The following is a 13,626-nucleotide window of genomic DNA, read 5'->3' as shown; positions in this document are numbered from 1 at the left end:
ATTTCAAAACAATCAGTTTTCTGAGGCATAATGGCTTGGAAGAAACTGGTTCACAATGTCTAAGTTCCCAATTGCCAAAATATGTGACAGCCATTTCTACAGACAGAACTATTATTCTACTGTACCTAAATCCCTCAGACACAGGGATTTTAGAAGAAGGCACTTGTCTCCAAGGCTGCCTATCCTAAAATGCACCATGTATCTTTTCTTCTTTAGTGTTCAGCCCAAATGTTGTCTCACCACTGAGTCTGTGAGTCATCAGCTAAGCAGGAAAGCCTTGCCCTTACTCATTATGGGTTCTCTCAAAGATTTTGTGTATGACATGGGTTCATAATGCTTCTGGATGCAAACCCAGAAGAAGACAGAAGTTTGACCTTCCGCTGTGTCTCCTCTAAAGTGTAGAGCACTGAATGGAATGAAACATAGTCAGGGATGGTAGTAGGAAGACATTACCATGAGGGAAATGATCAGCTACTATAGTATGCATTGAAATCTAAAATTGTAGGTAACCAAATTCTGCTCATGTAATGAGAACACTTGTTTTGAATCATTTTAAGAAGAAATTGCTCAATACACTTCTGTCAAGGAGATTAGACTGCTAAGTGTGGAAGAAGGAAATAGTGAAGCTTCTTTAATAGTCTTCCTTTACCTTGTCAATCAGAGATTTCCTACAACTGGGTATACATAAAGCATAAAATGTCCGTGAATACAACATACGTACAAAACTCTACATGGACCATGAAATATTAATAACAATAAAATAATATTGATATTTATGAATATTAAGCATTTTCAAATTCAGGAGCAAAAACTGTTCATCACAACACTGTGTCATATATTCTTTATTGCATCTCCATGAGGATGCAATTTTTATACCAATTCTCAATTGAGAATGCTGAGGTTCAGAGAGGTTAGAAATCACTTCCAAGCTGATAAAGTTATTTAGTGTTGGATGCAGGATGCATATCCGACTTAGTCAATGACAAAACTTTGGTAGTTTGGGGGTGTATTTCTTCCAATGTGGGAGAATAGATTAAAGTGTCTGTAATATACTGTCTGTAATATACTATCTGTAATATACATGAATATTTCAAATAGATAGTGTTGAGATTTATATTTGTTTTCATAATCTAGACCTTTCAAATCTTCTAAAACAGAATGAGGTGTATGTGGGGTTAGGGGGGTGTGTTCTCACCAGGAATCCATAATTAACAAGCAGGTCTTCTAGCCCTTTTCATCCATCTCTTTATGGACAAAAGAAATACAAATTAAAAGCCACAAGTAGAAAGAACCACAAGATTTGATATTGAAGGTACAATAATATTAAGGGCTTTCATGAGTGAAATTAAAGATAGTCAAATATGATTTTCCAGACTTTATCCTTATTTTAACAAGGCATAAAATGACAGATATTGGGAATGCCCTAGTGGAATCTGGAATGGTTCTGATTACTGTTAAGAATGCTGAACGACTCTGGAGACCTGATGCAAACCACAGGACAAATAGAATCCTGCCCCGAGAACTGTGCTTTCTCTGAATGCTTCCAGCAAAGTGAAGATCAGTATGCCCAAACAATGGAAACTGAGTTTCTGAGACCTAAAGAGCAAATGACAAGAATCTATTTGTGGAGTCTCAGCCACACCCCTGGAGGCATCAGAGCAGAAGCCCCAGCCATGGCTGCAAACCTAAAGAAGCTGGTGATCATGGGGGATGGTGCCTTTGGGAAGACGTGCCTCCTCATCTCTGTAGGGGGCCTAGTAAATGTCTGATCATTTCGTCTATGATTCACTAGCTCTGAAAGAAGTCCTTGCTCATATACTTCATGGGTTATCCAAAGATATTGTTTGCAATATGATTTCTTATGCTTTCTTATTGAAAACCAAGAAGAGGGTATTCTTATTTTTTGTATCTTTTGTCGTGATTCCCATAAAGCAAAGAGCACAGAATGGTTTAGAAAACAAATGGAGATATTTCTGGTTTAAAATTAATATATGGGGGGAAAAAAACAAGGTGGTTTTTTTATTCCTATTCTCCATAACTTTATCTGGGGTTTCCACAAGACAGTCAACATGAATCATGATATATCTGTCGAGTGGGCAGACATACAAACCTTGCATGGACTGTGAAATAACAATGACAATGATGATATTTCTGCTAATTGAGCATTTACTGAGTAAAGCTGAAAGTGAAAGCTGTGTTTTTATGTATATTATTATTCCCTTTATTCTTCAATACACCCCTATGAACACAGTAGGAAGTTCATGTTCCAGGCAAAAAAAAATTTCTTCTTTTTTGGATAGGTTAAGTTTGAGGTTGACATAGGACATACACAAGCTATCCATATGATATGTATATGTTATACTCGAAAGATAATTTGAACTGGGCCTTTGACTGAATTACATCAGTATAGACATAGCTGTTTAAGTAGTAGCTGTGGCTAATATTATCTAAATAAATAGTGATATTGATGTCACTAATTTACTGAATACTCAGAATGACTCATCCTCTTCTAAGGGGTTTTCAATTATCTTAATTAAACTTTATAAAAATCCAACTGTTTTATGTATTAACTAATGTAATTATTTGTGATACACAATGATGAGGAGAGGGAATTTAATTGGAAGGTGGTCAGCAGAGCTCTTATCAGACTCAAATAACCAAGGATGCACCTGAGAGAATCAGAACCTGCCTACGGTGAGATACATATACTACCACAGACAGGGGTGGTTGGATCTACATGACAAAGCCCATGCACTTTGTCACACTGATAGACACATTCATGTGGGCTTCTTAGAACACTAACAAAGGCTAATAGCGGAATGCTAACAGCTCAAAACAAACGCTGACATATTCTGGCACACAGACATGCACACGCTCTCAGATTGCTTTAGTTCAGGAGGCCAACAGTCAAACATTCCAAATCTTTCTTGATAGCAGTTGCACCAGGAATACCTTTGGTACCCTCTTCTCACCTTTCTGCCCAATAAGAACACTCCCCTCAACTCTTGGCATTGGGTTCGCCAGCTCCTTCCTCTTTACTGTTGTTCCCTGACATCTCCTGCTCTTCCACTTGTGCTTATGCTGGGTAGCAGTGAGTATCTCATTTCATGGTCCCAGAAAAGGGGAGGGGAGGCATGACTCACAGGACAAGAATTCATTAAAGGATGTAGGTGAGAGTGAGAAAACAGTTCTTTAGAAGGGAATACAGGGAGAGATATGGCCCATGGTAAAAAAGACAGTGTGAGTGAATGCAGAAATGTATGAACACCTGTATTTTAACTGTTTTATCCTTGTTTCTTTCTTCTTCAAGGACAACAAGGACAAGGATACCAAATAACCATTCAATCTAAGCTTCACCTAAAGTCCTCCTCCTAAAAATCTGGATTCCATCAATAATCAAGTTTTTGGAGATAAGATCTAAGTGCAAAAAAAAAAGTGTGCGTGTGTGTGTGTGTGTGTGTATACATATATATGTGCTTGAAATATGACAGTATATAAACCAGCTATTAATGCTAGAAAATAGGATAAGGATGCTTTATATTTTATTCTTCTTGCTTTTTTGTATTTTCTTAAAGTCTGTGGTTATTTTTAACACTTTCATAATTTGAAAAAAAATAAACATTTTTTTTTTCTAAAAGAGTGTTTCCCTGAAGTCTCTTTAATCTATTTATGAGTTTCTTAAAAACAGTTTGTAGCTTGCCAACCAAGGTGGCGCACAAGGGCCTCAAACAATGTTTGGACTTTTACATTTGGTATGATCTTCACAGGGTTAGCCCCTGGTCAAGAATACACCAGCTGTGCCCTGCCCACAGAAACCAGGCTGAGGGGCAGGTAGGGATGAAACCCAGCCTGTGCTTCAATTGTCAAGCCCTGTGTCCTGGGGAGGGGTTGATCTAGCCCAGAGCAAAGGATATTCTTTCAAAATTGGTTTCCTGAAGAGAGCATAAAGGGGTAATTTGTCAGCCAAATGGGGCATCTTGTGTGATTTGCATGAAGCCACTTGTATGTTAGAAGAATTTCTGGCCTTGTCTGATGTGAAATATCTGGTTTCTTTCATTTCCTCAAGTACCAACAGCTCCTCAGTAGATCTCAAATCATATTTCCTAGTCCCCACATTCCACATATAGGGATCCATGAGAAAATTGTCTCAGGCAAACATTTATTTAGGCAAAGCAAAGAATAATTAATTTACTTTGGTGTAGAATGGATAAAGTAGGTAGCAAAAACTGAAATTTACAATGTATTTATTAATCATGTATTTGGTACCTGATATTTTGCACCTGATATTTTGCAATTATTTTGTGTCACTTAATCTTCATATCAGCTTTAGAAGGTTGATCATTTTCTCCTTTTTACTCGCCTTATATATGGGGGGAAAAAGGGAACACAAAGGTAAATTCATTCTCCCATTGACACATAGGTGATCAATTATAGTCTCGATTTAGAATCCAGGCCTGGAAAGCAAGATGGAGGACCAGAGACACCACCAGCAAGAGCATTTATGTAAGAAGGAGAAGTTTTAAATGAAAGAGAAAAATCAGACAGACAAACATAGATCAGATGAGGGCCTGAAGCAAGGGTGCCTGAAACTACAGGAGACTCCATGGGAAGAGGTTGCAGAGCAGAGTTGGAAGGAGAAGGGCATTGGCAGGGATTGAGCCCCAAAAGGCTCAAAGACCAGCGAGAAGTGTAGCTGGAGCAGTTAACATTCCCCTCCCTGGCATCTCAGACTGTTGTGGGGCTCCTGGGCTGCTGGAGAGACCTTCTGCTAACTTGAGCCTAGTTACTGTGCTGTCAGTGAGCAGAAAGCTTCTTGCAGACAGGGCACTAGGCCCCTAGCCCTGCCGGGATGCCTCCCACTCTGCAGACCCAAGCTCAACATAATTTTGCACAGATGTAGAAAAAATAATTCTACGCATCATATGAAACCAGACAGTAGCCTGTATACCAAAGCAACCTTAAGCAAAAAAAACAGATTGGGAGGCATCAGCATACCAGACTTCAGGCGATACTAAGAGGCTATAGTAACTAAAACAGCATGGCACTGGCACAAGAATAGAGACACAGATCAATGGAATAGAACAGAGAACCCAGATATAAAACCATCCTCATATAGCCATCTGATCTTTGACAAAGCAGACAAAAACATACATTGGGGGGAAAAATCCCTATTCAATAAATGGTGCTGGGAAAATTGGATAGCCACATGCAGAAGATTGAAACAGGATCTGCACTTCTCACCTCATAAAAATCAACTCAGCATTGATAACAGACTTAAACCTAAGGCATGAAACCATAAGAATTCTAGAAGAAAATGTTAAAAAAACTCTTATAGACATTAGCCTAGGCAAAGAATTTATGATGAAGACCCCAAAGCAATCACAGCAACAATAAAAATCAATAAATGGGTCCTGATCAAATTAAAAAGCTTCTGCACAACTAGGGAAACTATCATCAGAGTGAAGAGACAACCTCCAGAATGGGAGAAAATATTCACATGCTATACATTCAATAAAGGGCTGACAACTAGAATCTATACAGAACTCAGGAAAATCAGCAAGAAAAAATCAAACAACCCCATTAAAAAGTGGTCAAAGGACATGAACAGAAACTTTTCAAGAGAAGACAGACTAATGGCCAATAAACATATGAAAACATGCTCAACATCTCTAATTATCATCAGACATTGCAAATCAAAAGCACAATGAAATATCACTTAACTCCAGTGAGAATGACTTTTATCAAAAAGTCCCAAAACAACAAATGTTAGCATGGATGTAGAGAGATAGGAACACTCATACACTGGATTGCAAACTTGTACAAACTCTATGGAAAATAATATGGAGATACCTCAAAGAGTTAAAAGTAGACTTACCATTTGATCCAGCAATCCTATTATTGGGCATCTACCCAAAGGAAAAAAAGACATGCTATAAAAAAGGCATCTGCACTCGAATGTTTATATCAGCACAATTCACAATTGCAAAGATGTGGAAACAATCCAAGTGTCCATCAATATATGAGTGGATTAATAAAATGTGGTATATGTATACCATGGAGTACTATGCAGCCATAAAAAAGAATGGTGAACTACCAATTATGTTATCTTGGATGGAACTAGAGCCCATTCTTCTAAGTGAAGTATCACAAGAATGGAAAAACAAACACCACATGTACTCACCATTAAACTGGTACTAATCGATCAACACTAATGTGAACATATAGGAAGTAACATTCAACGGGTGTCGAGCAGGTGGGAGCGGGGAAGAGGGAGTGGGTAAATTCACACCTAACGGGTGCAGTGCGTGCTGTCTGTTGGATAGACACACTTGTAGCTCTGACTTGGGGGGTGTAAAGGCAATTTAGGTTACCAAAGTATTTGTGCCCCCTTAATACCATGAAATTTAAAAAAAGGGGGAAAAAAAGAATACTATTTCATAATACACTTCAATGATACCATTCAGAAGGAATTTACACAGCTATCCATGACAATATAGATAAATCTCATATACATAATCCCAAGTGAAGGAAGCCAGATACAAAGAGCAAATATTGATTTCCATTATTTCAAGTATTTGATTATTTCTTTATTTGGGTGTTTACATGGATGTGTTAATTGGAAAAAAAAATCAAACTTTACCCTTATAATTTATGCATTTCTCTGCATGTGTGTTAGACACAATTTAAACAATAAAAAACACCATTCTGCAAATAAATAAATAAATAAATAAAATAGAATCCAGGCCTGTTATTCTGCTCTGGGGTAGTTGTGTTAATGTTCGAGGAATAAGGATGAGATGAAACTTAAATGAACAATAAGACAGGATTCTGCCTCAGATGGAGAAAACTAAAAAGATCCTCACTCTCATTCTTACAACAATAAAATAAAGTGAAATAATATGCAAAATCACAACCTTATAAACTCAGGGAATTGTGGTGGTATAAAGCTATTTATGCCAAATTACTCCACGGAGAAGAGACACTACAGTTCTGCTTTCATGGTGTTGGGGGTAAATTTCTAGGGAAAGAAGTGGTTGGTTTTTCCACTTACACTACTCTTTTCTGATATGTCTTTTATGAGAAGATTTATACAGCATGACTCAAACTTTTAGACTTCTTTTTCATTTTTTGCCAAATATATTATTATTTTTGGTCATTTTTGGGAAACCAGATTTTGAAGGAAATTTAGAAGCTACAGAATCCTGTTTCTTCATTACATTGAGAAAACTGAAGATTAAAGAAATTAAATGGTCAAAATCATAACATCGTTCAGCTAGTTAGGTGTTGCTCCTAAGAATACTGAGTTATAGAAACCCTATATTTCTGGAGACAAGATTTGATTTCAGACGTCAAATAAGACTTTGCCTTAAAGAAAAAATGAATGTGTAGTTCAAAAGCTGCCTCGCCTCAAGAGGGAGTCTCATTGGTCAGTAACAGCTGCACTTCAAAGAGACAGCTGTAAACTGGGTCTATGGTTCTCACCTGTTTTGAAAGACAAGACAGGCCTCACCTAGGACCAAAAGGTTGCTGGAGCTGACCAACAAAGACCCTCGGAGATGAGAGCTGATCAAATAGATATGCTAATGCCCAAGCTGGGCCAAGACAGAACCATGCGGTTAAAGTAATTAACACAAAGCACAGCTCATTTTGACTTCTGAGATCCTCTCTGTCTCCAGGAACACAATCACTGGAGCCAAGATGTCTCTGTTTTTTGCTAAAGTAATAGCCTTATCATAAAACTTAGAAGTTTGCCCTAAGAAGATTTTGTAACTCATTGTTCCCCTAGATAGAGTTAGTTAAAGGATCTGTAGTAGCCTTTTAGAAGACTTTGACCCTAAAGCAAACTGGCTGTTAGTATGTAAATCCCGTTGCCCTTGGCAACGGGAGCCTGTATCTACCCTATAAAATACCTGTGTGGAGTTTCAGTCTTTGATATATTTTTGTGGGAAGAAATATATCCATCCGGACACCCTCCCTTTGTCTATTTTCATAAACCTTTACTTTATAAACTATATCTTTGGCTCTGTGAATTATTATTATTATTTTATTTTTATTTCTATTTCCTACTATTTTTTCATCCTTTGCGATGACCCCTGCCTGAGAGACCTGATCAGAAAGAGAAAACCTCTTTGCAGGGAGCGTAGCTAACTCCCTGCAGTTAGGAAATAGATTTCATCCTGAGAAGATGTCACACACAGTTAAAATGTCCTCTAAATTCAAATTTAACTTATAGACACTGGGAAAATGACAACATTATATACAAATGATGTTTATATTCTGAACTATTCTAATATATTCATATTCATATTACGTTATGTAACCATGTGTGGTTGCTTACTAGTTTGTAGGTGATGGTGATTAGGAGTTAGAGAGGGAGTCATTTAGGTGCTTTGCCCAGTGCCTTTGCTTCCCTCAACATCATGCTGATTCCCCTGTGAACTTTTAACTTCTAAGGACAGTCTGTCTCAAGAAGGAAATTACCCTCCACCCAAAATAATTTGCCTCTTTAATTTTTTTCCCCTTAAATAGCTTCATCCTTTAATGCCTTGACCCCACTCTATCTTATCTTTTTTCACCTCAACCTACATCTGAGCTCCTCCTTGGAACCAAACTCAAGTAGGTGAGAAGCTGTAACTTCTCCTAAATTTGAAGTGTGTTGACCAAAGAGGATAGAACAGGTCACAGAGATGTTAATCTGCTCTCATGGATCTTGGAGACTGGTCTGTTCCAGGTGGTTTTAAGGTATACAAGAGGCAGAAAAATATCCTTAGGAGGGTTGCTGGACTATCATAATATGATTATGATTAGAAGAGGCACACCCAATTATATCAGAAATATTATTTCTCTAAAACTGCATAGTGAGGCATGTGTTTTTTTTATTGTGATAAGAACACTTCACATGAGATCAACCACTTAACAAATTTCAAGTTTAAAATACAGTATTATTAACCATAAGCACAATGTCATATAGCAGATCTTTAGAATTTATCCATCTTGGATAACTGAAATTTTATACCCATCGAATAGCAACTCCCATTTCCCCCTTCTCCAGCCCCTTGCAACCACCATTCTACTCTCTGCTTCTATGAGTTTGACTATGTTAGATACCTTATATATGTGGACTCATGCAGTATTTATACATCTCTGACTGGCTTACTATATTCAGCATAATGTCCTCAAGATTCATCCATGTTGTAACCTATTACAAAATTTTCTTTTATTAAAAAGAAGAATTAATATTCCATTATATGCATACAACATTTTCTTTACCCATTTATTTGTCAATGGGACATTTAGCTTGTTTCCACATCTTTGCTATTTTGAATAATGCTGCAATGAGCATGGAAGGGATAATAGCTCTTTAAGATCCTGATTTCAATCCTTTTGGATAAATTCCAAGAAGCAAGAATGTTGGCTCATATGATATTATTTTTTTAATTTCATGAGAAAGCTCCATACTGTTTCCTATAATAGCTGTACCATTTTTCATTCCCACCAAAAATACACAAGGATTCCAATTTCTCCACCTCCTCATCAACACTTGTTATCTTTTTTTACTAATAGCCACATTAACAAGTGTGAGGTGGTATCACATTGTGGTTTTGACTTGCATTTTCCTGATGGTTAGTGATGTTGAACATCTTTTCATATACCTGTTTGTCATTTGTATGTCTTTTTTGGAGAAATTTATAGTCAAGTCCTTTGCCCGTTTTTTAATTGTGTTATAATTATTCATTTGCTATTGCATTGTAGATGATCCCTATTTATTTTACTTATTAACCTTTTATCAGATAAATTGCAAATATTTTCTTCCATTCCATACATGGCCTTTCTGCTCTGTTGACTGATAGCTTTGCTATGCATAAGGTTTATAGTTTATTGCAATCCTACTTCACTATTTTTGCTTTTGTTGACTATGCTCTGGGGTCACATCCAACAAATCATTTCTAAGACTCATGTCAGAAAGCTTTTCTTCTATGTTTTCTTCTAGAAGTTTTATATTTTCGGGTCTTATATTTAAGTCTTTAATTTACTTTTGAGTTGATTTTTGAGTATGGTATAAGATAAGAATCTAATTTCATTCGTCTACATATGGATATTCAATTTCCCCAACACCATTTTGTTGTAGACACTATTTTTTTCCAATGGGTATTCTTGGTACCCTTGCTGAAAATCAATTGACCACTTATGCGTGGATTTATTTCTGGGCTTTCTATTTTTTTCCATTGCTTTATATATCTGTCTTTATGACAGGGCCATACTATTTTTATTACTGTAGATTTGTAATATATTTCAAAATGAGGATGTGTAATGTCCCCATTTTTGTTCTTTTGTCTGAAGATTGTTTTGGCTATTCAGGGTCTTTTGTGGTTCCATATGAATATTGGGATTTTTTTTTCCTATTTCTGTAAAAATATGTTATAGGGATTTTGATAGTGATTGCATTGAATCTGCAACTATTGTGTGTAGTGGGCAAATTTGAACAATATTAGTTTTCCAATCCATGTAAAGACATCATATGTCTTTACATTTATTTGTGTTGTCTTTAAATTCTTTCATCAATGTATTGTATTTTGTAGTGTTGAAATCTTTGACCTTCTTTCAGTTTATTCCTAAGTACTTAGTTCTCATTCAAACTTCACAGCTATGCAGTATATCCAGGTAACAAAACTACACTTGTATCCCCTAAGTGTGTAGAAAAATGGATTGAAATATTAATAAATAGACCTTTAGTATGAAATGGTTTGTTAGTCTATCTGCATGTTAGAACACTGTTTAACATATGCTCTAACTGTGAGTGCCAAAGGCTTCAAATAGCTTTTGTGTCTTTTGTCTCTCCTCTTGACTTGGGGTTTTTCTAAGCATCCTCCTAAGAGAGAGTCTGCCTACTAAAAATAATTTAGAAAAATAAGGAGAAAATATAAATGACCAATATCAAGAATGTAAACAAATGACACTACAGATAAAATATTTAAAAGAAAATAAAAGAATATTAAAAACAACATTATGCTAGTATGTTTGGCTACTTAGAACTAAAAGACAATATTCCTGTAAAGCAAATAACAAAACTATCTCATAATGAAATAAAACAAATAAATATCTGTATATCTATATAGAAAAGGAAGTTATAACCACAAATCTTTCTACAATGAAAATTTTAAGATTAGACACTTGATAAATTCTGTCAAATATTTGGGGAGAAAATATTAACAATCCTAAACACATTCTTTTAGAAATACCAATATTGCTGTCATACCAAAATCAAAAAGATATTACACAAAAAGAAAAAAAAGGCTATTTGCCTCATGAAAATAAATGCAAAAATACGTTTTAAATATTTAAAAATTAAACCTATCAATATTTAATAAATCATAATACATTATGAAAAATTGTTCTAAGGGGTATCAGATTGGTTAATCATTTAAAACTCAATCACCCTGTCCTGTTTCTTGAGAAGGAGACATCTCTTTCCTTGAGAAGGCAAATGAGGAGGCACCTTGTTCAAGTGGTGGATTTCATCATGAATGTGTAAATCAATTTTCCTAACTGCAGCCCCATACTAATAGATTTTATTCTGGCCCTTAGGGATAATCACTTGGAGAAGGACTTAAATATTCTCCATTTCCATTTTTTTCTCTTAGACCATAAACCTTATCGTAAGCCTTTATCCATGGGCCTACAGTGGACCTTAAAAGCTCTGACTGTGGTTTCTTGATGTGATTGCTCTTCTACTGCTCTTGCTTTTCTCCTTAGGGTCTTTCTGCTGTCTGCTAGACTGATGCTGGGTACTGGGTGACAAACGTTTTCTATAAAGAGCCATATAGTAAAGTCCTTAGGCTCTGCAGCCAGATGAACTCTCCTGCAGCTTGTCAACTCCACAGTTGCACCATGACACAGACATTGACAATGCATAAATGAGTAGGCATAGCTTTGTTTCAATAAAACTTTATTTAAAACTGCAGGTGGTAGGTGTGTTAGTATTGCCCCCAGACAGTAATTTGTCAATATCTTGGGTCAGACATAAATCTGGTGGGAAATTTTCCTGAGGACTTTGAGTGACCCAGAACATTAGTACTTCAGATGATAAAAAGTCATGCAACTTCATCCAGACATTTGTCCTCATATCAGGTGGCCTTCTATGTTGTATTAGTGAGCTTTTTGTGTCATGGCACAAACGACCATTTGTTTGGGCACTGTTTCAGAGTTAGGAATAATGCAAAGTTTTTAGCATTTGCTTCACCTATTAAATTTCACCTGCACAGTATAGATTATGGGGCATTTTTCTGAATTGTCTTTATTGGTGGCAGTAATTTTTGTGTTGTATGCTGGAGTCTAAACTGAAGGCATTGCCCCAAATGAAATGATTACAAAGAAAGAGGCAGAAAAATGGCCTGAGACATGGTCATTCCTGCCAGGTGTCTTTATCCTCTGACCCCTGGATTGGGTCCTCTTGGACCTCCCTCACATCTCTCTCTACCACATACTTTAGCGCAATGCATCCACTTCAATAGCAATCTAAAGTCTGGGGAAAAAAATCAAGAACACCCAAGGTGTTCATGGCCATCACTCCAGATCCTCCTTGGGTTTTTTTTTTGTTTGTTTGTTTGTTTGTTTTTGACTTACTCTTCATATGCTTTCAAATCCATACTTCATCTATCCCCTCTGTGGCCCTCGTTTGGATTAAAACAATCAGCTTTCTTCTGCTGCATGGATGGCCTTGGATCATTTGTCTGTAAGAGCTGTTTTTGAAGCCCCTTGTCCCACACATGGCCACAGCCTGCTTGTACATCAGATGGTGGATTACAGCACCATCTGCTGGATGGTGCTATCATATGACATGTGGGGTTACAGTACTCCTGAGGGCACCCAGTGTCCTTAGCAGAAGAAACACTGCTGAACAGAGTTTAACAGGCTCTTCACTGTACCAGAAGTTCAGTACGCCCCCACAATTTTCAAGACTTTAATGCCGTCATGATACTATCAACTTGTTTTCATCCATGAAAAATGCAGAAAGCATGAGTAAACATGAATTATTGAGGTAAAGTAGTCTAGTCATAGGCAAGAGGACAGCTAGTGTCAAACTCATTTATATATATGTGAGGAAGAATTTACATGTTCATATTAATTTTCTGATCTGGCAAGCCTCAAGTTTGTCAACTAATAACTGGGTGAATGCTTCACGTACTATTTAAACCAATAACGATTTCATAGCACACATTCCCCCATCCAGGTGATGCAGTCAAGTACTGCTAACAGTAGGTGATTCTGCCAAGATCTCCTGCCACTCCCCTCAGTGTGCAGGAAAGGAGGGAGGCGTGGCCGGGTGGCTCACTTTGCTTCTCTTTTACTTGAGAGTCATTCAAGGGAATTTATGTCTCTAATGACCCATGTGTGAGACTGCTGGATAAGAAGGTTCTAATGTTGGACATTCTTCAGCTATTGAAAATGTAGAAAAAAAATTAATTAATTTTTTATTTATTTGTACAAATTTACGGGGTACAACTGTAACATTGTCACATGGATATATTGCATAGTGGCAAAGTTAGGGATTTTATTGTATCTATCACCTAAATATTATATATTTTACCCATTAATTTCTCATCATCCTCTACCCTTTCCCCTTTT

The sequence above is a fragment of the Eulemur rufifrons genome, chromosome 8, assembly GCF_041146395.1.
Source record: "Eulemur rufifrons isolate Redbay chromosome 8, OSU_ERuf_1, whole genome shotgun sequence".
Classification (NCBI taxonomy): domain Eukaryota; kingdom Metazoa; phylum Chordata; class Mammalia; order Primates; family Lemuridae; genus Eulemur; species Eulemur rufifrons.
Note: the sequence above shows the minus strand (reverse complement) of the source record.